Source organism: Dermochelys coriacea, chromosome 2, assembly GCF_009764565.3.
Source record: "Dermochelys coriacea isolate rDerCor1 chromosome 2, rDerCor1.pri.v4, whole genome shotgun sequence".
NCBI classification, from domain to species: Eukaryota; Metazoa; Chordata; order Testudines; family Dermochelyidae; genus Dermochelys; species Dermochelys coriacea.
In genome coordinates, this window is record NC_050069.1 from 28474672 (window position 1) to 28500991 (window position 26320).

The window sequence follows — 26320 nt, forward strand, 5'->3', positions numbered from 1 at the left end:
TAAATACATGTCTTACTGTAGCTGTACACCTCCAGGGTGTAATTCATAAAGTCAAAATGGCTGAGTATTTAAAAAATGGCTGAGTATTTAAAAAACAGATCACGAATCCTTGTGATGATTGAACTTGGTGATATTCTAAACAAAGAGTTCTCAGCCATGCTTTCGCTGTTTTTATAATCTCACACTAACTCAACAGACAAGCTAGTCTTCAAAGTGACACACAGACAGAGTGACTCCTGGAATATTACTAAATTGATTACACTCTGGTTCACAACACTGGACATGGAATGACCACAGGAAATGTGTCTGGAAAGATTACCCCATTTCACCCTGAAATATTGCTGTAACATGAAGGCGAATTATGAAAAAACTCAACTCTCTCAGATTGTCAAATGCTATCCAAGCGAGGACCAGCTACGTACCTATACAGATAGAAACTGGTACATATTGATGGTATCTCATTCAAAATGATGAAATTCAGCCCTCGGCTGAGGGCCAGCTCAAGGCCTATCCACCACTTAAGTCCATTCAAGTTCTAAGGGATTATGTAGGACTTAAATGGTGCATAGGTCTTGTGCATAGGGGTGAATTTGATGCAAAATGTGTCTTCAGAACATAGTGCCTGGCCCCTCAAGTCTGATAGGTGGAGAATGGTGGGTGGGGGGCATCCATGGGCTGCATTTTAACTGTAAAAGAGCTGCATGTGGCTTGCTAGCCACGGTTTAGTCACCCCTGCTATATGCCCTTCTCAATAAAGCAAGGTGTAATTACTTCATTCAGCCACTAGATGGAAATATACAGAATATAAAATTTAGTTAAACTGTTTATGTGTATATATAAAATTTAGCTAAATTGTGTATGTCTGTATAACCTTCTGTATATAAAATATATATATAAAGATGTGATATATACCATTTTTTGTTTTATATATATATTTGCTACCTGTGATTTCTTCCCTCCTTTCCCACACCCTCTTCCATCTCAAAGCAGGACCTTGCAGTCTTTTTCAAAGAGACGTTTGACAAGCTCTGACATGACTTCTGCCTCCCTCTGTTCCTTTTACCCTTGCTCTTAACACCTTTCCTGACTTCTGTCCTCTTATTGACACTGAGGTTTCTCACCTTCCGTCCTCTTAACTTTCCACTTGCCTAGTGATCCCATCCTCTCCTACCTCATGACTCCTTTTGTCCTTGTCCCACTCTCCTCCTTAACCTTCCATTCTCCCATCACAGTGCAAACAAACTGTGGTCTCCACCACCTTCAAAAAAACCCCACACTGAAACCCACATGGTTCTCCAGTTACTACCTCTCTTCACTTCTAAACTCAATGAGTATGCCAGCTACAATCACAGTTTGAAGTTCCTTTATCTCCACCCTGGATACCTTCCAATCAAGTTTTGTACTCTTCATCCCCATTAAACTGCTGTCACCAAGCTCCCTAATGACCTCTTCTTTGCAGAATCTTGGGGACTTTACTCCCATATTCATCCTTCTTGGCCTCTCTGCTGTTTTTCATATTGTCCAGCTCATTCTTCTTAAAATGTTTTCCTCCCTCAGCTTTCAAGATGCTGTCTTGCCCTGGTTCTCCTGCAATCTCTCTGGCTGTTCTTTTAGTGTTCATCTTCCCTTCTCCCTCTTTCTGTGGGGTCCCACAGGGCTCCATCTTTAGTTCTTTCCTCTTCTCAGCTACACTCTATCTTTAGGTGATTTCATTCACTCCTGACCTGTCTCCCCACATCCAGGTCCAGGTTTCAGTCTGTCTGTTTGGCTGTTTCACCAGCTACTCAAACTTAACGGGGCCAAAAATAAATATAGCTTTCCTTCCAATCTCTCCTCTTTCCGCATTCTCTGTGACTGTTGGGAACACCACCATCCATACCTTGGGTCTTATCTTTCACTTCTTTTTTACCTTTTCCCCACACATCCAAGAACTGACCAGATCCTGCTGATTTTTCCCTCTGCAACATTTCCAAAATTCAGCCTTTCCTTTCTCCTCACATCATTAAAACACTAATTCAGGCCTTCATCATCTTCTGGCTTGACTACTGAACCTCCTCCTCTCTGGTCTCACTTCCACACATATTGCTTCCCTCTGAAATATCCAAAACACTGCTGGTAAGGTCATCTCCCTTGCCTATATCTCTGACCACAACTTTCCCTCTCTTTGAATCCTCCCAATGACTCCCCTTCTTCTACCTGATCCAGTTCAAGCTTCTTATCCTGACTTTCAAGACTCTCCACAACTCTTCCCCTCCCTACTTGTCCACTCGTCTCTTTTATCACATCATCCCCTTCATTTTCAGGGATGCCAGCTGTGTCTGCATCTTTGCCAGCTTCTCTCACAACCATGCTTTTCTCTGTGTTGTTCCTCCTACGTGATTTGGTTGTGCATAACCTGTGTGATCTTACTTTCATTTCTATTGTCCATCATCCTAATTTCTTTCATGTTGCCTCATGGTAGACTTTAAGATCTTTGGGGCAGGGACAATCTCTTATTCTGATTAAGTCAAGCATCAACTTCAACATGGCTCTGAATCTCACTGGACTCTCTTCCCATTCGTGCAATACAAATAAATAATAATTATTTTTATTATCATAATGGAGTTAACTGCTCTAATCCTGACAATACAGGCTCCATTTTATTTTTAAACTTGTATTTCTTTTGCCGACAGGAAAAATAAACAGAAAATAATATATGTGTATAGCTCCAGGATAAACCCAGAGTGTTTTCCATTTGTTAGAGTAGTGCTTGTTCTTTCATTAGCTAAATGAAATAATATGTCATACATTACATTAAAGGGGCTTACCTAATTTATTAACTGAGAGGCCAATGATGGACTGCCATTTATATAATAGCTCATTCATTAATATACATGCTAGCGGTGTTATAGGAGAGCTCAAACAATTATCATGCTTCTTAACAATATCATAACAATAACATAATGAGCCAACACTCAGCAGCCTATTGACTTTTCTAAAATAGCTGACTATTGTTAAGGATGAGAACAGTATAAAGTTGCACAATATTCTTTTTGGTAATGCAATTACAGGAGGTTCTAGTGAAGGGACTGACTATGCCAATTTTAAAAGAGAACAGCAGTGGGGCTATAGTGAGATCTGAACAGCAGAATGGGTCAAAATCCTGCTTATAGGGGGAGGATTGGATCCAATAAAATGAGAACCAAACTTGAAGAATAAGAGACTGAAGAATCTGCTGGTTTTGGACAGAAAATAGATTTTAATCTCCTTCTGCCTCTCCATTAAATTTTATTATTGATAGCATTGCATGGCAAAGAATTATTTCATTCACTGTACATGTTATATTTACACATTAATATATCATTTTTCAGGTTGAAAAAAAACCTGATAGATATAGAAAATATATATCTAAAGTTCCTGAGAACTGGCAGAAGAACTTGCTGTACCAGTTATGATCATTTCTGAAAAACCATGCAGGAATGGTAAAGTGGCTAAGACCTAAGAGTTGTGGGGAATGTGTCATTATAGTAATGGCCGTCCTGTTTATTTAATCTGAATTCCTATGAATTAACAGAGAACAGAATCATGAATAACAAGCAGTGTGGGTTTATGAAGTATGAATAGTGCCAAGTACTACTAACCTTTTCCCACCACCATTACAAAACAATTGGACATGGGGTATTTATCTGGAGTTCAGTGCTATATGACAGCTTGCATCTTTTTTTGAAGTACTGCAACAAGTGGTGCAAAGGATTCTGAGGCACATCTATGTCCTGAACATAAAAGGTCACCCCTAGCTAAGATATGGAAACACAAAAGCTCATTCAGATAAAAAATCAGAACTTAAAAGCCATGAAAGTGCTGGGTATCTTAAAATAAATAAACAAAATATAAAGGCCAAATATAGATATATGGAAAGAACTCCTGGTTTTCTCTTTGTCTTCTGTCAATACAGCTATTGCTCTTTTCTGGTATCTGCTCTCAGTTTTCAGTGCTGTGCTCTCCAATAGGTCGCCTAGGATTTAACTCCTTTTACCACCATACGGACTAACTTCTCCTTCCCAGTCAAGGCTTCTTGTTCTTCCTCTTATGTGAAGCACCCAGATGGCAGTATCAAAGTATACTGCACTATTGCCTACTGCTCTTATTTAACTGCAACCTACCCAACTCTTAACGCCAGGCCCCAAAGGCCCAGGATCATAGGATCCTGCTTTAATCCATCCCTTTTTAAAAATTATTCTGTGAATAAATCAGACTTTGGAGGAAAAGTACAGGCAGCAAATGCATAGAAGCCTCTTTTCTATGTACAAATATATTGGGGAATATAGAGGCAACTCTTAACTGGTGTAAATTGTAATCACGCCATTGAAACCCCTGAGGACTCCTTCCACTTACACCAGCTGTGCATCTTCCCCCTTTTGTTTTTTGGTACCCAGACACATTTATTGAAAGCAAACCTCTTAGTGCCTTGCAAAATTTCATTTCAAAATGCAAAGCAGATTTCCCATTTTAGGAATACAACACACACACACACACATCTCATCACCCACAACTAACCTCTAATTCTGTGTTTTTTTTTTGATCTTTAAAAAATCCCAGTCTGATTTTTTTCAAGCTTTATTAGTTTTTTTTTTAAAGGCTTCAGGGCAGAGAGGTGGAATGCCAATTTTCATCTCTTGACAAATGTTTATAGCCAAGATGTAAGCCCCTGAAAACAAGGGTTTATAATTTAAATGTTGACACAACCTTAACTAGAGTGGTGGGAACACTCTTGCCATAATAACTGCCATTATCTGGAAAGTATTATGGCAAGGCATCAATCTTTCTTAATGCAGAAATTCAGGCTGTTGGCTACCATGGACTGTGGGTAATGGCAGCAAGGTTCAGATTCTTGGGGATGGAGCCATCAGTACTTACAGACTGAAGCCATTTTAATTTGTCTGTTGTGCCTATTCATGCCCTAAACTTCTGGTGCTCATTCTGATATTATTGACGTCAATGGGAGTTGTTCCAGTGCCTTGAATTGAGCCCCTTGTGACCATCTTTTATTTTAATGAACATCTTCCTATGAAACGTGTTTCTGTCTCTTCCTTTGCCTAATTGGAACCAAAGTCTATGTCATTGCCTCCCACTTCATTCAGTCATCGTTTATATTGTTAACTCATTTTCCACCACAAAATGTATAATTATCCTTATGGTCAATACTCTGAAAGTAACAAAGAGTCTGGATGTAAAGATGAAATTGTAACATATACAGAAATCACAGAATTTCTCAGTCGCTTATTCCCTCCCACATACCTCATTGACCTCGTCCTGCTTCCCAAATCAAACAAAAACACAATTTAAAAATCATATGAATAAGGGGATGAAAAAAATGCCACACGTGCAGGGCCATGCAGAAAGTTTTGAGTACTCAGAGTAAAAACTGAAACTGAGGCTCCACCCTTCCAAAAAAATTACCACGGAGTTGATGAAAGAGTTTAAGGAGAATATTATAGAAGACTTTAAAGCTGATTTATTATCACAAAAGACAAATCACATCATGTTTATCCTTGCTTGTTTTCAAGTGAATGGATTCATAACACTATCATAATTTAGGCTTCTGGCAAAATCACACTCTGTCTACTGCATCACTAAGACTGATACACAGCTTTGGCCCATGATAGATTGGAGGCAGTTTTGTTATCAGCACTAACTTACTAAGGGAGTGCTCCCCTTCAGAAACCAAAACAAGCACTGAGATGAAATCCTGAGAGTGACACGGGTCTGCTAGAAGACATTCTGCAGTCCTTTTTCATAAATCTTGTTGAACAACTTAATTGAAAAAAGAAAAAGAGTACTTGTGGAACCTTAGAGACTAACACATTTATTTGAGCATAAGCTTTTGTGAGCTACAGCTCACTTCATCGGATGCATTCGGTGGAAAATACAGTGGGGAGATTTATATACACACACACAGAGAACATGAAACAATGGGTTTTATCATACACACTATAAGGAGAGTGATTACTTAAGATGAGCCATCACCAGCAGCAGGGCGGGGAAAGGAGGAAAACCTTTCATGGTGACAAACAAGGTAGGCCATTTCCAGCAGTTAACAAGAACGTCTGAGGAACAGTGGGGGGTGGGGTGGGGGGGAGAAATAACATGGGGAAATAGTGTTACTTTGTGTAATGACCCATGCACTCCTAGTCTCTATTCAAGCCTAAGTTAATTGTATCCAGTTTGCAAATTAATTCCAATTCAGCGGTCTCTCGTTGGAGTCTGTTTCTGAAGTTTTTTTGTTGAAGGATAGCCACTCTCAGGTCTGTAATTGAGTGACCGGAGAGATTGAAGTGTTCTCCAACTGGTTTTTGAATGTTATAATTCTTGATGTCTGGATTTGTGTCCATTTATTCTTTTACGTAGAGACTGTCCAGTTTGACCAATGTACATGGCAGAGGGGCATTGCTGGCACATGATGGCATATATCACATTGGCAGATGCGCAGGTGAATGAGCCTCTGATAGTGTGGCTGATGTGATTAGGCCCATGATGGACTGCTGAACTGGAATTAATTTGCAAACTGGATACAATTAATTTAGGCTTGAATAGAGACTGGGAATGGATGAGTCATTACACAAAGTAAAACTATTTTCCCATGTTATTTCTCCCCCCCACTCCACCCCCCACTGTTCCTCAGATGTTTTTGTTAACTGCTGGAAATGACCTACCTTGCTTGTCACCATGAAAGGTTTTCCTCCTTCCCCCCCCCCCCCCGCTGCTGGTGATGGCTCATCTTAAGTGATCACTCTCCTTATAGTGTGTATGATAAAACCCATTGTTTCATGTTCTCTGTGTGTGTATATAAATCTCCCCACTGTATTTTCCACCAAATGCATCCGATGAAGTGAGCTGTAGCTCACGAAAGCTTACGCTCAAATAAATTTGTTAGTCACTAAGGTGCCACAAGTACTCCTTTTCTTTTTGCAAATACAGACTAACACTGCTGCTATTCTGAAACTTAATTGAAGTTACTGTTCCAACTAGTGTCTCTAACAACTTGTTGAAAAGGTGAGTTTCTTTGACAAATTCCTGTTCTATCAAATCTCTCGGGTAGCATTTTGATTGTTCTCAAGCTTTCATGATACTGGAAAAAGCATCTTTTATAATCGGGTTCCAAATAAATGAACACATGCTGTTGCTTTTTTCAGCTTTTCTGATCTTGGAATTTCACAGATAAGCATGTCTAGTGCAATGTAAAAAACATCAACCTTGAACTCAGTTTTTTGGTTTTCATGGTCCTATGGGGTGGTCCTGCCTTCATCATATTTTCCTCTTTCCTTCTCAAATAGGTCAAACCAGCACTAAAGCTGTTGAGTTCAGAGGCCTGAAGATTGTCTCAGCTCAGAGGAATAGATCCCAGCTGGAATGGATCCTATGATAACTCTCTCCCACTGCCATTGTAGGGGACATGTCTGGGCTGTCACTAGATCCCTGCACACACATCTTTTAGGCTACTGGTAGTCAGATTAAATTCGCACAGCCTTCAGAGTGCTCTCATATGTGATGGTGGATTAGATCATTGCGATGGAGCTTTAGGATTGGGGGCATCAAAGGTGGATTATTGCCGCATTTGTGCCACTCCTCCTGAGCTATTTGGAGCTCTCCTCAGCTGTAGACCAGGAAAATAGGACAATTCAATCATTGGTTATTGAAGCATGTGGGTAGACTATAAGGAAAGGGATAGATTTGAGTGAGACCCTGATTCAACAATCCATCCCTATTTGAACATGCCCTTAAATACTTTGTGGATAATGGATTTATGGTAATGGATTTAAGCATGTGTTTAAAGCCTTTTGCTGAATTGTGACCTGTGATAAAAGAAGCCAAATTAGTCTTAAATTATAATATGAGACAGTATGTTTCCTTCATTGGTATGTGAGGAATAGTACATGACAGACATAGGGCTTTCATGTTATAAATCCTTCCCCATTGGAGTTTATGAAACCGTGAATTCTTGCACACATTTCAGTATATGCCTGCACCCTGATTTTGGATTTCTTCTCATGACAGTTGTTTCTTGGGGTGGTCCTTCTAGATCAGGGTTAACACAAAATTGTAATGTATAGGAAGCTTGTATTACCACTACCGATGGGGGGGGGTCTGTCCTCGAGTCTAACAGAATGTCATTCTTTAGGGCTCTCATTTTATACCTGCACTAAATTTACTTTAAAATGGGGTCCCTATATTTTGAGAAAACCCTCAAAAGGTTTTTCAGTCTTTCTATCAATGACCATGAGCAGCTAAATTTGGATCTGAACATCCCAAAAGTAAAAGAGAGATTACAGCCAGTGTTCCAACTTGATGCCCCTCTATTTAAGACCTTTTGTTGTTATTTGAGGCTTAGAAGAGAGTTTGGTCAGTGCTGGGATCCTGAATAACTGCAGCTTATCCACTGAGACCATCAGACTTTTCTGAGGCCCTGAATGTTTTGTTTTTGTCATCTAATCAGGATTAAGAATAATATAATATCTCCAAAAGGAAAATTTATCAGCCATAATTTAAATGACTGAAATCTTGATTAAGGGGATTAGAAACTAGGTTTAAAGGAAGCCAAGGGATACATTAAAGGACTTCAAATGCTTTTAAAAATACCCCGGTCTAATAAAAAGAATAAAAAATAATTTGGTTAAGGGTTTTCCCCAGTGATAGTCTATATGATTTAACCCGGCTTCTTATGTTTGAAATTTAGTAAACTATTTGAGTCCCAAAGCCTCTCTTATACAGGGGTTAGAATAAACACCTGAGTGTGAAACTCACTGTAATTTAGGGCTTGTCTATACATGGAGTTGTTCCTGATTAACTCCATGTGCGAATATGCTTATTCCAGAATAAGAATGTCTTCTTCCTATTAAGCTTAACCCACTCTCGGACTATGTAGGTGACAAGTAAAACAGGTGTTTCCTCTAGGACATATTTGGGTCTCACAGGGCCAGGTATGTTATACGTCTTCTACATGGAAACTGAAATCACCAACTTTCTTTTCCTCTTTCCACAGTGCAAAGGAATGGTAAATAGAATATTTGCATTTAAAAATCTGTTTATACTTTTGCCTTGGGGAGGCAGGGAACTGCCTGAAATCTTCCTGTGAAAGGTAGTCAGTTAAATGGTATTGTGGATTTGATTATGAACAACTGCTACGAGCCATTCCCTGCAGCTATTGTTCTGAACCATTGGTAAATCTTTTGCAGCGAGGTCTCAACTGTTAGTTATTGCCAATTCAGGACAGACAATACAACACTGCATCTATCATAATAGTATAACATATGGCTAACCCATATGAACAAACCAACCTACACAACCTTCCGAATCACCAGTAACTACAGATGCTCTCTATTGACTTTTTTCCTTTTTGTCCAGCATTTGTGTTTACAGTATAGCAGGCACATCCATGCTTCTGCCCTTGGCCAATGAACATGGTCTTAGGTAGAGATAGTGGTGTGAGGGGGTCTAATAGTTTGCCCATCTCAGGAAAATATTTGAGATTTATAAAATTTTTCCTGTTCTGAATTGGAATGAAAAGTCAAAATTTCAAAATTATTTGCAAACCCAAAACCAGAAATTGTTCCAGTCAATTGGAATTGTTTCGTTTCACTAATTTAAAGTGGGGCTTTTTTTAGCTTTGGACTATTTTGGAAATTTATTTTTTATTATAATTCATTAAATTTCAAAACAAAAAGTTCAACCAGGAAACCCGAACTTTTTGTTTCGAATTGTTGAAATGTTTCATTTTGACAATTTCAAAGATTTTTTTTAACATTCTGTCAAGAAATTTGTCCAAACTGACCCCTTTCCCACAAAAAAGTTTTGGTTTTCTTGACAAATCAGCATTTTCTAATGAATAAACATTTAGTTGAAAACTTCCCAACTAGCTGTCATCCTGTTTCATCTGGAACTCCCCTGTGATCTGCCATTGCTGCTCCTGCACTGGGATTCTTGTCTGCGTACTGCTTTCCTGCCTCCCTGTTGTGTCTGGGCTTACTGAAGAGCAGATAGACACAGAAATATATAGGCCAGCTGCAAGCAGCTGAGGAGTTCATATCACATTTGCTTTTGCATGTCTATCTTGTCAAGAGAGTGCCTTATAGACAGACAGGCAAGAACACTCACTTTCATTTCATTTCCATGGACTTGAGTGAGAGGGCCTGAATACCACAGCCACCATGAGAAAGTTCATTAAACTTGTGGAGGTTCTGGAGAAAAGATATTATTTGTCTTCCCTTCAATGCTATCTGTTCTTTTACTTTGGCACCTCTAGCCCTGGCAGTTCATGATCCGTAATGAACCCTCTCACTGTGTGGGCCTCTGCAGTTTATTTGATTTGGAGAAGTTTAAGCTGAATGCTTGCATGGAAAAAAAATGAATGTAGGTAAAAATAACACAGCATTTCTGTCTGTTGTTAACCAATCTCTCAGGTCACTGAAAAATATTTTGAACACCCATTTTGGGATTGAAGTCGGCTGGAAACTCATAATAAAAAGTTCTGATATCAATTTCAATAGCATGGAGGTTTTGACATAAATCTACAAAAGCATGGGGATACCCAATTAAGGCAGAAATACACCATTAGGACTTAGATATGATAAGTAATAAGAATGCTGCTAAAGTGGCACCCTACAATGGCTAGGTGCTGGACACATATGTCCATATTCAGCTTTAACTATGGATGTTCTTACATGTTAGCTCAGGTCATGTCTGATATAAGGGAAACTGTTTTATATGTTAATTTGCAAGTATTGTCTTGATTACCCATGTAGAGTTGCACTGGGCCTGCATTTTTTCTCTGCATGCACACTTCTTCGCAGGTACCAGTTGACTTGGTGGAAATATGAACATGTTTACGTGCTGCAATATGTATGCAAAACTAACAAGGGAAATGGTGGATTCTGCATCTCCTGATGCCTTCAAATAAAAATGAAATTTAGCACAATGGGAGCCTGGTTTCAGATTAGGGTCCTTCAGCGCTACTGTCTTTCTCTTCATTCGTATGACATTTGAAAAGCCATGGGCTGGGACTATAATTGAGTCTTGTGGTTCAAAAGCCATTCTAATGCTTCTGGGGTAGCTAGATGAATCCCCTGTGTTTCACCACTGTAAGTGTGAGAGAGGCAGTTGTCCCTAATGTGCCTCATGGTTTGTACCTCATCATAATCACAATTTGGAGATTCTTTGATTTTCTATTTGTGGGGGAGATATCTATACCTTCTATGTGTTGTCTGAACATGTTAAAGTGCAGCCTACTGCCTACGGGGAAGGCAGAATCCCAGGGCTTCTTTCATTGGATCTTCAATCAGGTCTTTGCTTGGAACATCACAAGTGGCCCACAATTCAACCCAACGAGTGCTGGAGTCTTTTCCACTGCCCTATAGTATTTATTTGGGGGTCATGGATTTGAGTTGGGAGAGTGGCAGTGAATTAAGGTTTTGGTGTATCAACAGTTCTGGAGCAGCCTGGATTTTGTTGTACTCCTGGACCACAGCAGTGTCCCAACTGATGTTCACTGACACAATGCCCACCAAAACTGGGAGCCATGGTATTGGTGTTGATTTAGGAGAGCCACTAACAATCCTAAGTGTGGCATTGATTTCAGTGTCAATGATATTGGTGTGGGAGTGTGGCACCTAACTGGCACTCAACACACTGCTGTTGGCAAGACTAGGGCTTGTACTAACATTCAAAGTGTATGTACATCACATCCCTAGGATGTGCCAGTAAGCTTCTTAATGATGTTAACCCTTGTCTTTATCTTCTTTTCGGAGTTGTCAAGGTGTTGGCAATAGCTCTGCATCTGATTGAGCGTAACTCCAAGGTACCATGGATTGTAGTTATGTGATAAAGACAGACCACAAAAGTCTATTTTTAGGAGTACTTTGGCCTTTTAGTTATTCAAATGGAAGGCAGAGATTAGAGTTTTTGATGCATTGGGTTTCAGTCTCCAAGCTTTGAAATATATCTTAAGTGTTGGAGACCTTTTCTATGTCCTTCAGAGAGGACATTTGCATTGCTAACACAATATCATCTGCATAGATGAATTTACAGGATGATGTGATTGGATGTGTCACTGGTATAGAGATTGAACAGTTCAGGTGCTAAAATGGATCTCTGTGGAAGAGTTGTTAAGTCTCCGTGATTTGAGGGCAGATTCACCAAGGTGTATAGTGAATCTTCTGTTACTCAGCATCTCAATGCTGAGTAATACAAATAATTATAATAGGTGCTTTCTAGAAGATATGGTTAAGTCAAACACAATTTATTAGGCTCGGTGCAGAGGTAAACGGATTAAATTCTTTTGGCTGTTTTGTAAAGGATGTGTTGTAAAGTGTCGATGATCTAAGGACATTTAAATCTTTGAATCTATGAATATGGGTTTCATGAAGGCAAGTCCCATTTGTGACCAAGATGCTATAAAAATGGCCTCACAGTTATGAAAATCAATGACAGAATGCATAAGATACATTTGGTCATGGCTAAGCTATATAACTATATCTATATATCTGCCAGATATTCTTGCCCATACAGCAACAGTCAAGCAGATAAGTATCTTGGATCATGCCCAAGTGTGGGACATTTTGTGCTGGCATTCCTAGGCCATAACGGATCCCAACCTAATAGTAATTCCCTGTATTCAGGGCCTGTAAAGTCTCTGTTGACATTTGGTCTTTTATTGCTCAATGCTTGGCAAATATTTTGTGTTGGATGTAACAAAACATCCTCTTATTCAATGTGGCTAAAATCGCTCACTGTCTTTTCATAGACCTTAAATAGGATAGTATTCTATTTAGTTGCTTTTTCTTCTCATCTTGAGGCTGACTTTGCTTCTGTCATTCTGGTAATAATGAGAGAAGCCTTGGAATCCTTCTAGTCTCTTACTGCCCAGTCTCAGTTTGATTTTCTGCTTCTCTACCTTTCATACTGTATTTTTAAAATGCTCAAGTACTTAACTCCTTCCTGCAGCAAACATTACAAATGTATGCTTGAATGTTTGCAGTAGCTTTTTTCACAGTATTCTCTGTTTCTAACCTTCTCCTGGCCTGTTGCCGACTAAGAAGCTAATCCTGGCAATGTGCCCCAAAGCCTGTACAGTTCAGGCAGCAACATTTGCTAAGATATGATGCAAGTCATGGCCAGTACAAGAAAAATCCAGTCCTCACAGGTGATAATGACACACATTTGGCTGGCTTTATGTGCTACCCCTGTCAGCTCCTTTCTCAGCCCCTTTGTCTAGTTTTTTGTCCATTTCACAGCAACTGGTTGATCAACTTCTGGTTTTGGTAATCATTTTGCCTTCTGGCAACTTTAGGTTAAACTGGGAAGGTCAGAATGTTTCAAAGGAGGCTGGTCTTCACAGCACAATAACACAGACAAAGTGGGAAATCTCATGGGACTTGGACATCTCAAAGATTATAAAGCAAATGACAAATGTCAGAAGTTGGATATGAGCACAAGTTTCAATGTATCTCCTGCTTCAAGTGCTGATGGTAAAATTTCTGCTCATAGAGAAGGCCAACAGATTGGGAAGATGAAGTTCTTATTAATTTGCATCATCAAGATCAGATAGCTCATACTATTTCCTCTGCACTGTTAGCCTCAAGCATCAACATGCAGACATGTACTCTATCACTATCACATACACATTCATTCAACCGCTCGAACAAGAGCTGAGAAATATGAGGTTCGTTAAAGGGTGAAGAGAACTGTTGGGTGTACAGTAAGGAGTGTTTCCTTCAAGCCGGAGAGGCAAACTAACTGCGTGCTGTGCAGATAGGATCAAATTAAAGAAATTTCAGTTTTTGAATAAAAATCTACAGTCCATGCTTGATCCTAGAGGGGTGGAGTTCTGCTTGTTCAGCTACTGCATTGCTCTCAAGCACTGAAGGGAATGCAGGGCACCCTGACCATGCATTAATGAAAGTGCTGCTAGGGGGCTGCCATGTTAGTCCTTCATAGCACTAGGAGAAAAAGAGGAGCAAGTAGCTAAGCATTGCATTTGCTTGAGGATCACATCCATTGTCTGCCAACACTATTTCTTTTTTATGCACCTCTTCTGAGTCAAGCAGCAGGTGCACAAGGAGTTTAAGACACAATATACCCATGCGCCTGGCCTCTGCTTACATTTGCACTGGGACATGACAACCATGTGTTCCCTGCTGTATGCCATGCTCAAGACCTAGAGGATCAGAGTCTGATGGGTACAAGCCATGTGATAAGTAGACCAATTTGGGATCTTACAATTGAAGCACAAACAATATGGCAATGAGTGGCTATATAAGTCACTCATATAAACCTGGTTGACTGATAGATGCATAGGCAGATAGAAGTCGTTATGCAGGTGCAAAGTATTATTATTATTATTATTAAACCATTAGAGCTGAAGATTGCTAGGAGGCACTAAGTTCTTGTGTTTAGAGAAAAGAATCAAATACAAAGGTTGAGGAGAGGTGGTCTTGTGGTTAAGTCACTAGGCTGAATACGAGAAGATGAAATTCTGGCCCCACTGAAATCAATGTCAAAGCTCCCAATAATTTCAGTAGGGTCAGAATTTCACCCCCGGGCCTATTCCTTCTCTGCCAATAATTTGATATGTAGCCTTGGCCAAGTCTAATAGCCCGTTCATGCCTGTTTCACCATAGTCAGAATGGGATACTGTAATGATACTTCCAGTTGTGTAAAGAGTGTTGAGGTCCTATATGGAAGGCACTAATCACATACTAAGTATTATTTCCACAGTAATCTGAAGGCCTATGTGAAATAAATTTTTGTTCTCAGTCCACTTAATTGATCAGGCAAAAAGTGACTACATCACAAAAACCACAAAACAAATGAGACCCAGTTCCAATCTTGATTCCAGCCTCAATAGATTGACAAAGAATTGAGCAGTCATGGAGATTAATTTTCTCTTCCTCATGCCTAAAAACTGGGTCATTAGATCAGGCTTCATGTACATGGTCAATGGAGCTGTTGCTGGTGACCATGGTATTTCAGTTCCAGTTCTTATCTCAAATGGACTGAAAGCTTCAGGCCTGTCGATCTGGCATCTTTCACTGTACACGCATCTGGTATACACTAACTTCTTGGACAATGCCTCAAAGCAGTGGGCATTGTTCAAGGTTCTCTGTTTGGTGTCACTCTCTGGATCCTTTGTTATGACCCTGTTATCTGCACTCTCATCCTTTTTTTCATCCTTTGTCCCCTGTAAAATTTTTGGGCTCCATGGCTCCTCCCTCACCTGAGGGGTGGGCCTTTTCATTCTGTTAAAGGGCTCCACGCCTCAATCAAGGTTTCAGATATGCCAGCTCCTTCCACAAGCACTAAAATCTATCTGACAGGTTTCAGAGTAGCAGCCATGTTAGTCTCCGCAAAAAGAAAAGGAGTACTTGTGGCACCTTCCACAAACTTCCTCATGGCTGTACTTTACAAAAACCTTTAGACAAGCCATTTACAACACACACTTTGCTTCTCTACAAAAGAAAAAGGACACTAAACTATCTAAACTACTACATGCCACAAGGGGCCACAACAGTGGTTCCCTTAACCCACCCAGCAATATTGTTAATCTATCCAACTACACTCTTAGCCCAGCAGAAGAATCTGTCCTATCTCGGGGCCTCTTCTTTTGCCCCTCCACCCCCATGAACATGATATAGTTCTGTGGTGACCTAGAATCCTATTTTTGACGTCTCCGACTCAAGGAATATTTCCAACACACCTCTGAACAACATACTAACCCAGAGACCTTCCTACCAACACTACAAAAAGAAGGATTCTGGGTGGACTCCTCCTGAAGGTTGAAACAACAGACTGGACTTCTACATAAAGTGCTTCCGCTGACATGCACGGGCTGAAATTATTTGTTAGTCTCTAAGGTGCCACAAGTACTCCTCTTCTTTTTGTAAAATCTATCTATCTATCTATCTATCTATCTATCTATCTATCTACAATTTCAAATTAGAGCAGAAAGTATTTGAAAAAAGTCTTGGTGTTTTAAGGCTAATTTCAAACACATTAAAAAAAATAAAAGGAAAAACAAGAGGATGAGAGAATTTTCTATATGTTGGATATTGCAATCACGGGAGGACCATAACTCAGGCACCCTCAATCAATTCCAATTTTTTTATAGGCAGCCTCTATAAAGCATTTGGAGCTATGATTACACAGCAGCTGCTGTGTCTTGAACTTCCTGATGCTTGGAACAGCTGATCCCAATGAAAAAGTAGCCTGTCTACTCAGACTCATGGTACCTGACCTACTTTTCAGAATGTTTCCCAGAGGTGTCACATAAAAATATATATAATTCCCCAAACAATCAAAACAGACAGTACTTTTGATATTGTTCCATAAACAAACCCCTCCTTTCAAGAAAGTTATTTCCCAAAGATCATTTGAATGTTGAGTCATACATCATGCCATAATTTTAGTCCAGAATTGTTCCCAGGTGTGGAGCTCTTATAAATACAGTACTTATATATCAGGAATGGGTGAACAAATAAGGATCACCATGAAACTTTGCCTGATTTGCCTTCTCTTTGACAGTTTATTTTTTAACTTCCTTTTTCCAGCTAGGACTAGAAGTGCTAAAATATGAGGAGAGGAAAGATGGATTTGTGGTAAAAATGCTAAACTGGGACTCAGGAGATCAGGATGCCTGGCTCTGTCATAGATTTCCTGGGTGACCCTGGGAAAATCTCTTTGGGCCTCAGGTCCCCATCTGTAAAACTAGGGAAATGATACTTCCTCTCTCAAAATACTTCCTGATCAATATACAGTCCAGTACACACCTACCAACGGTTCTTCCTGCACTGTGCAATTATGTTTGGAAATGAAAGCAAAATGAAAAGAAAATAACAATAGAATTAAAATAATTTCACAGAGGATCTTTAAATATTTAAAGTATTAAATTAATGTGCCTTCAAACAGTATATTAATGAGAGAATTTAGAAATACTGCCTTTTGCATAAGCTCTGTATACTTTTCGCTACCATGAATAACTTTGTGCACAATGAGGCTAAGATTTAATGTTAATCTAGAACAAATAAAAACATCAAGGGGACAAATGTTCCTGGAACGAAATTTCACAATTTTTCAGGTGAACAGAAATAATTGAGGTAATGGAACTAATCAGGGGAGGGGAGAGAGGTTTTGGTATCCCAGATACTAACGCAATTTGTATGAATCTAAGAGCATGGAAGCAGTACAAGGATTTCCCAAATAAAAAAGACAATGGGAATAAAAAGAAAATGGGGAATTCTTACCTCTACCTAATTTTGTGAAAATGTGTGTGTGTGTGTAGTGCGAAATACTTTTGAAAGAGGATGTGGTTAGGGACGACCCGGGTTCAGTTCCTGCTCTGCGACAGGCTTCTGGTGTGACCTGAGGCAAGTCACTTAGTCTCTCTGTGTCTCAGAGCCCCATATGTAGATGAGGATGATAATGCTGCCCTACCTCACACGGGCATTGTGAACACAAATAAGTTAAAGATTGTGAGGTGCTTAGATACTATGGTAACTGGGGGGAGGGAGGCTATAAGGACCACAAATAGCTATAAAGAGCATTTGTAATTTGTAAAATACGCTGATCAGCCTTGGATGTCTTTGTACCATTTTAAAACAATATACATAGGGCATTGACAATGCAGAAAGAAGGATGGAAGAAATATTTCTCTTAGAAAACAGCCCAGACACTTCAAGGCTTCCAATGGGCTGGGTTGCCTGGGGTCATAGACTCAGCCAAAACAAATTACAAGAGCTCCCAGGCAAGTGAGGGCCAAGTCTGAGGCCAAGTCTGAGGTAGTGCTCCCCATCAGGCAACCAGGGAGTGCAGCATTGTCCTCGCCCAGTCCTCACATACTTTCCCGTATCTTTTCTTCTGCTTTCAGGAAATGATACTCCTTGCAATGGTGGGAACGTGTTAGTTGGCAATGGTTTTGGGGTCTTGTGTGTGCACATTTCAGGTTGGAAATATATCTCCATAGGTTTATTTTGGCTCCTATCCTGATGTTTTAATTCATGTGTTTGGCAGTCAGAGTTGAGCATGTGGGACTGTGCTGCGTTACTGCTCTGGGTCTGTCCCAAGTAGGCTGTAATAAGCTGCTGCAGTCACACAGTGCTCCTGGAAATATGATTTCAGACCACTTCAACCTGATGCTTTCTGGGCTTTCTTCTTCTGCAATCTGATATAAAAAGAGAACAGTATTCTCCTGCTCCCTTGAAAGAGGCACTTAAATGCATTTCCATAAGTGTTAGAACAGCTAAGCTTTTGTAGATATCTAGAGCTAGGTCCTCACCCCAGCTGTGTCTCCTTTATGCTAGGTAAAAAGAGTGGAGTAGCATAATGGAGCACTAAAAAACCTGGATCCAGACATGGGAAGGTTCCCTCAGTACATGAGCTACTGAAGACAATTATGAAACTGCCTTCTAAGGACCCCCTTGCAAGCTGTGGAATAGGGGCTGTGTGGGGGAAAAACTGGGTGTGGATAGGTTTGTCATAGGCTGGGTCATAGCATGTCATGCTATGGACTTTCCAGGCAGTGCTATGGCCCATAGGGTGGCCCTCAGAGGCTGTGGAACTTAGACAGGGTCTCAGGCCTGTCTCAATGCTGGTGGCCCCTCCAACCCCTGGAACAGCCTAAGATCAGGAGGACGCAAAGGTGGATTTAATCCATTTTAGCTGTCCTCTTCCTGAACTACAAGTTCTATGCTGTGCCTCATTAGAGGAAACAGGGATGAAAAATAAATCACAGAAAACTCCTTCTGTGTCGCTGAATATGAAAAGGAAAGGGCAAGAGTAGAGAAAAGAGAAGCTACAGCAGCAGACACTGCTTTCACAAGTCACACCACAGACTTCACTCTTCATAGAGTCCAACATTTTTTATTGTCCAGGCCCTAATTAGTGTTGCTTGCAGAGAGACAGTCAAAGGAGTAAAGACTAGAGGACCAAAAGCTGCTCTGGTGATTAGTGCTAAAGGGAAGATTAATTTGGCATCCTTGTAAATCTAACAGCTGTGCAAACTTGGTTTTCCTATGCACCTCTCAGTGTCACTAGATGGCACTATAGAGTAACTTTACTTTGGATTGGTGAGACTAACATTTTTGTAATGATTTGGGGTGTTATATCTGTGAAACAACAGTATAAAATGGTTTCCAGAATGTCATGCTAAAATGATTCAGAGATCATTTGTTCCTCTCCCTGTTTAGAAGATTATATTATTGAATGATAGCAGAGAAACATTGTCTACGTAATTAGCAAGTGAAAGAAATATAACTTTAACTGGAAAAGAGGACTATGAGCAGTCAATCAGGATCACATGGGCCTTTCTACTCCAGGACTGGCCTTACGCTGGATGGAAGGGCAAAAAGACAGGACATAGGTGCAGTACGCTTATATCCATGTCTCTCTGACAGGAGAACTGTGTGCTAAGATTCAATGAGGGGCCATAGTCCAACAGATAATATGGCTCACAGACACTGCGGGGAAAAAATAGTGAATTCAAAAGCTTGAGCACAGTCATTGAGAAACAGATGAGGGAAGTAGTCATTCCAATGCTGTAGATCAAGCAAGATGATGGGTTGAGGAGAGGAAGGATGGTTCAGGGCTTAGGGCACTAGCTTGATAGCCACAAGGTCAATTCCTTGCTCTGCTACAGACTTCCTGTGTAACCCTGGACAAGTTGTTTAGCTTTTCTGTGCCTGGGTTCTCCATCTTTAAAATGACAATAATAGCATTGCTCTACCTCAGGGGGGTGTTGTGAAGATAAATGCATTGAAGAGACACCATGTAGCAAAATATAAAATAATTTTTTTAAAAAGGAAAAATTCCTACTCATTCCAAGAAACCTTGCCGCAGAGTATGTTACAATAATTTGGGTAGTAAGTGCCCATTGTTCACCTTGGTTGAAATCTTGGTGCCACTGAAATCAATAGCAAAACTGCAGTATGAAAGACTTGCCTCAAAGGAGTCAGGGTTTCATCCCATATAGTGAACCCCCACCTATGCAAGTAAAGGGAAAGATAACAGCCATAGGCTTCAACAGAAACAAGACTTTCAGCACTAAGAAAAAAGAAATGTGGGAGGTCCCACCATCTCACTTCATGAGCTTCACACCTACAAGCTGAGACCCAGAGAGGCAGCACTCTCTACGCCAGCTTTTTGGATAACCTGAGAGCATAGCTTCATAGATTCATAGATACTAAAGTCAGAAGGGACCATTCTGATCATCTAGTCCGACCTCCTGCACAGCACAGGCCACAGAATCTCACCCACCCACTCCTATGAAAAACCACACCTATGTCTGAGCTATTGAAGTCCTTAAATCATGGTTTAAAGACTTCAAGGAGCAGAGAAGCCTCCCTCAAGTCAACCATGCCCCATGCTACAGAGGAAGGCGAAAAACCTCCAGGGCCTCTCCAATCTGCCCTGGAGGAAAATTCCTTCCCGACCCCAAATATGGCGATCAGCTAAACCCTGAGCATATGGGCAAGATTCACCAGCCAGATACTACAGAAAATTCTTTCCTGGGTAACTCAGATCCCATCCATCTAATATCCCATCTCAGGGGATTAGTCCTATTTACCCTGAATATTTAAAGATCAATTACTTACCAAAATCCCATTATCCCATCATACCATCTCCTCCATAAATTTACCAAGTAGAATCTTAAAACCAGATAGATCTTTTGCCCCCACTGCTTCCCTTGGAAGGCTATTCTAAAACTTCACTCCTCTGATGGTTAAAAACCTTCGTCTGATTTCAAGTCTAAACTTCTTGGTGGCCAGTTTATACCCATTTGTTTTTGTGTCCACATTGGTGCTGAGCTGAAATAATTCCTCTCCCTCTCCTGTATTTATCCCTCTGATATATTTATAGAGAGCAATCATATCTCCCCTCAACCTTCTTCTTCCAGGAGATTCCCTGAAATAGAGAATAAAACTTATAAGTTCATTTTAAAAAAGAATTTGGAACCAGGCCACAGTGCCCCAGGCAGTTTCACTGTAATTAACTGTCCCAATCCTCCCCCAACACCTCCATCACCATTAATTGTATCATTACAGAAGGTAATTTTAAGATAGCTATCAATGTACTGTAGTTATTAAATAATTATTACCTGAAAGAAATGCTGGCCACATAGTCCATGGGGCTGAGATATTAAATAATTATTATTAGCTAATACATTTAATTTAGTATTAATTTTAGGTTTATCAAAATAGCCAAGCTTCAACAGGGGTGTTGGGTGTATTTTACTCTCATTGTTACCTCAGATTCCATTTAAAATTTAAAATTAATCATTTAAAATTATTATTTCTTTCTTTCATGGCAACACCAGGAGGCCCCAGGTGAGATCAGGGTCCCATTGTGCCAGGTATCCTACAAACATATAGCAAAAGTCAGAGCTTACAGTCTAAATAGACAAGATAGACAAAGAACCGGAGAGGAAACAATGGTATAAAGCAGGGGTTCTCAAACTGGGGGTCGGGACTCCTCAGGGGGTCGCGAGGTTTTTACATGGGGAGTATCGAGCTGTCAGTCTCCACTCCAAATCCTGCTTTTCCTCCAGCATTTATAATGGTGTTAAAAACACAAAAAAGTGTTTTTAATTTATAAGAGAGGTTGCACTTAGAGGCTTGCTATGTGAAACGAGTCATCAGTACAAAAGTTTGAGAACCACTGGTGTAAAGTGACTTGCACAAGATCACACAGTAGGTCATTATCAGAGCTGGGAGAAGAACCAGGTATCTAACTCCTAGACCAGCGTTTCTCAAACTGCAGTCCGCAGACCCCTGGGGGCCCTCAAGGATCAGCAGGCCCTGCTGAGAAACTCCTCCTTCCCTCCATCCCCCCCTCTCTCCCAGGTATACCTCCAGCACTCTGAGGAACAGGCTTACCTCTCCTGGCTCCCCACTGCTCCCAGAAGCAGTGGACACACCCCTGTGTCCCCTGGGGTGGGGGATCAGGGGTCTCCACTCGCTTTCCCTGCCACAGGAACCGCCCTTGCAGCTCCCATTGGCCGCAGTTCCTGGCCAATGGGAGCTGCAGGGGTACGCAGAGACACTGCCCTGGCTCCCCCACCCACACGTAGAAGCTGCAGCCAGAAGGATGTGCCAGTCACTTTTGGGAGCCTCCCGAGGTAAGTGCAGCACCCCTCACACCCTTCCACACCCTAAACCCCTACCCCAGCCCAGAGCCCCCTTCCAGAGCTTGCACCCCGCACCCCAACCCAGAGCCTGCACTCCGCACCCAAACTCCTTCCCAGAGCCCACACCCGCACCTGCATCCCAGCCCAAAGCCCACACTCTTCACCCCATCCCACACCCAAACTCCCTCACTGAGCTTGCACCCCACTCCCCAACCCCCTGCCCCAGCCTGGTGAAAGTGAGTGATGGCGAGGGAGAGGGAATGATGGAGGGAGGGGGGAATAGAGTGAGTGGGGGTGGGGCCTCAGAGAAGGGGTGGACAGGGGTGTGTCCACAGGGAAGGGGTGGAGAAGGAAGTGGGGCAAGGGCTGAGCAGGGGACTTGGGGGTTCCCTAAAAAATTTAAATCAAAATGGGCGTCCTCAGATTGCTAAAGTTTGAGAACCACTGTCCTAGACTAATGACAGGTTTCAGAGTAGCAGCCGTGTTAGTCTGTATTCGCAAAAAGAATAAGGTGCCACAAGTACTCCTGTTGTAGACTAATATCTGTTCACAAGATCATGATGCTGTTTAAATGCCTTAATTCCTAGAGGCAATGACCACATAAGAATAATTCCATGAATAACTAGTTCTAGATAACACTGACAAGTTTCTTTATTGCATGATGCAGAATGAGTGTCTCAAGTAGAGCTGGTCAGGAATTTTTGGAATTAATGTTTTTTTTTGTTGGAAAATGTCAGTTCCTCTAAACTGAAACTTTTTGTGGCAGTGTATCAGTTTCAACGAAATGTTAGTCAAGAAAATTTCTCAGGTCCAAGAAGGAATTTCTGGTCAAAATGAGAGTGCATCCACTCCAGAATGGTCAGAGAACTCATTTTGGAGTTGTAGGATCAAATCCCTGCTCTGACTTAGGTAGAGCAGAGATTTTATGCTGGATCTCCCATATCGCAGGTGAGTGCCCCAACACTGGATCTTTTTCTGTGTTTCCACAAAACATGTTGAAAGCTCCCATTCCACTGTAGAATGGAAATTTTTTGGAAATCTCAAACATTTTTTTGGATGGCAAAACTGGTTCCTGACCAGCGCTACTCTCAGGCCATGGGCTGGCTCAGCCCACCCCCAGTCTCAGCCCACTGTCTACCTACCTAAATAGGACAGGGAGACTAGTAGGCACAGAGCCAAGGGTTTCTCTACTGTGCCTTCAGTGAAGGAGCCATGGGGCACTGGGTGAGGGGCTTCATGTGAGTTGGTCCTTCGTCTCAGAATATGAAGTTATGTACCTCGAGACTATACTGATTTAAATGTATTTTTTGTAAAGTTTCTGCTTTGTCACTAGTAAGGAAATACTAGGAGAATTTTACTATTCAAGGCAACCTTGATGTGTGAATAGGCATATTAATAGGCATGTTTGTGGTCCATTAAAAAAATCATTCCAATGAACATGTATTTTAAATGAAAACAAGGCTGGTAAGAAATTACTGAGCAGGTTGGTCCCTGCAAATTGGTTCCCAGAGCTTGTTCAAGGTGTCTTGTGAAATACATGTCAGACTCACCAAATTACTATAAAAATAATCCTCTATTTATTTACAAGTCTGTCAGCATGCAGGTGTTTTCACACACATTCACAATCATCAGTCAAACTCCAGATATGCACATTCTTCAGTCCTGAATGACTACCTCCAAGGTCCTCAAATCATTTATAAATAGCAATTCTCCAGATATTAGTCCCACATAGCATAAAAATTCATGGTTGACTATTAAGAGAATATTAGAATATGTGGCCAGGCAATAACCATGTAGTACCTTTTTCTATCTCTGGCTTGCTAAAAGTCCGTGACCAGTCCTTCCAGATGTCATCCTCACCCCAGTTAGGCATGATTTTATCACCCCCGACATTGATTTACTTTCCTTGTTTTTGTACATAGGAAATTTCCAGAAAAAGCATGATATGGGAAGAAATGACCTGCCTTCTGAATGGAGTGGGTAAGCTATGCACAGCACTGGCAACCTATTCATTTCTGGGTGCATTTCAAGGTGTTGGTGACAGTCATTAAAGCCCTTCAGGGCATTGGCACCTTCTATTTAAAGAGTTACTGATGTCTCACTACGATAAGTCCAACTAGGACGTCTTTGCTCACGAGGCCTAGAACTTGGCCTTCTGTGTTGACTGTTTCAATTCAAAGCTCCCTGTCTTTGAAATCAGAGCCTGAGTTTGGGAAGGCTCAGGTCCCATTGCAAGGCTTTTATTGTTCAATGAGGTTGTGCATTATTTTGATTTTGTGTCTGCCCTGTTTGTATTTCATTTCTGTTCTGCTTGGTAGGACATCTTAGGCCAGGTGTATTTTTATGGAAAATTTTATGGTGTGTTTATAGTACAGTGTTTATAGCACAGGAGTGTTTATAGTACAGTGCCTAGGTATTATTGCTATATGAATGCAATTATAATGTATAACTAGGTACTAAAACATGCATCACTTATTAAAAAAAATTGAGCAATGTATGAGGAATCAGTAAGCTGACACCATACTTGGTAAAAATGTCTTCCACACAGATCAGTACAACCACATCTTTTTCTAGTGAGGCTATGTATAACAGGCAAAGGCTCTGGAACAGTGGGAGAGGAGAGGAGAGGAGAGGAGAGGAGAGGAGAGGAGAGAGGCAGGGCCCCACACTTTTAAAAGTGGGAGGGTCATGCCCCATACCTTTTAACATGGGCATAGTTTGGGAGGGAATAGGGGGTGTAACCAGCTCCTCTGCTGTGAAGCACGGTCCCTACTGGTGCTACTCCATGCCTGTCTGAGGTTTTTTTGGGGGGTAATGTCACCCCATTCCCCCCAAATTATGCCCATGTTAAAAAGGTGGGGAGACATGGTCCCAAGGACTCCCTGGGTCCAGCACCCATGGTCCCCCCACTTATACAAAGCCTCTGGCACCTTGGTAGCAGGTGGGGCAGGGGTGTTGCATTAGGAGTCTAGAAAAAATACCAAGAGTGCAGATGCGATCTCTAGGACTGATCATCCCGTCATGTGGCAAAAACTGTGGTAGGAACAAAGGGGCAGGAAAGCTATGTGAGCTTCTCCTCTTTTTCCCCTCCATTTCTTCCATCAGGGAGGGGTAGGGTTAGCACCACTTGAGAGCAAGCTAGGGATCCTGCCTACAAGCAGCTTGAGGCCAGGAGCTTTCACTTGGGGACTCTGTATCACAGCAGCAGCTTTGGCCCCTCGCACCACTGGCCTAATTCCTTGGCAGCATGACTGCATTAGAATCACACCATCTGGTTATCTCCTGGCCATGGCTGTCCCTCAAAGGGAGATCCCCACTTTGTATGTGTGTTGTAGGGGCAGGAGAAATGTACTACAGCCTCAGTCTTGTCTCTTGCTATTCTGCACCGTTTGCAGCTTAGGGAACATTCTCTGAGGATGCCTGCCTCTTTGTTCGGCCCTTATATCTGCTGCCCTAAATGTGTTCAGCAGAATCTTTGTTTTTCCTCTGCAAATTGTACTCTGTATTGTGTACAGACAGACATGATGGTTGTTAATCCAAGTACACTGGGAGCAAGGGGCATAAAATTGACCTTTACCTGCCTACTCTGAAGCATCTACCACTTGAGCTATAGGAGAATTCAGTTCACAAGCTGGAAATATATCTTACGTAGAATATCCATTACATTCTCTCTCTCTCACACACACATCCATACACATCCATACACACACCAGGACTGATTCTTTATGTTCTTTGTCTGCTAGTACATACAACGACTTGCTCTTCCCTGTGCTGATGTTCCCATGGTAAATGAATGCTGGGTTTCATCTTCTTCTGCAACAGCCTTGCCCTCCATGACAGGTTTCCATGCTGGTGAAAACTTGTCCATCAGAGTCAGTGGGATTGCACCATTCACTTCCTTCTTTATTTAGTGTGATGATCTAACTCTAAGCTATGTCTTTCATGTTTGGGCTACACTTCTCCAGTCCATTTGCCTTCAGGATTTTCACCACCCCGAATGACTTATCAATAAATCACTCCAGAGGCTTGCATAATTTATAATGTAGCCAGCTGACTCTCAAAACTCTTATGACAGGTTTCAGAGTAGCAGCCGTGTTAGTCTGTATTCGCAAAAAGAAAAGGAGTACTTGTGGCACCTTAGAGACTAACAAATTTATTAGAGCATAAGCTTTC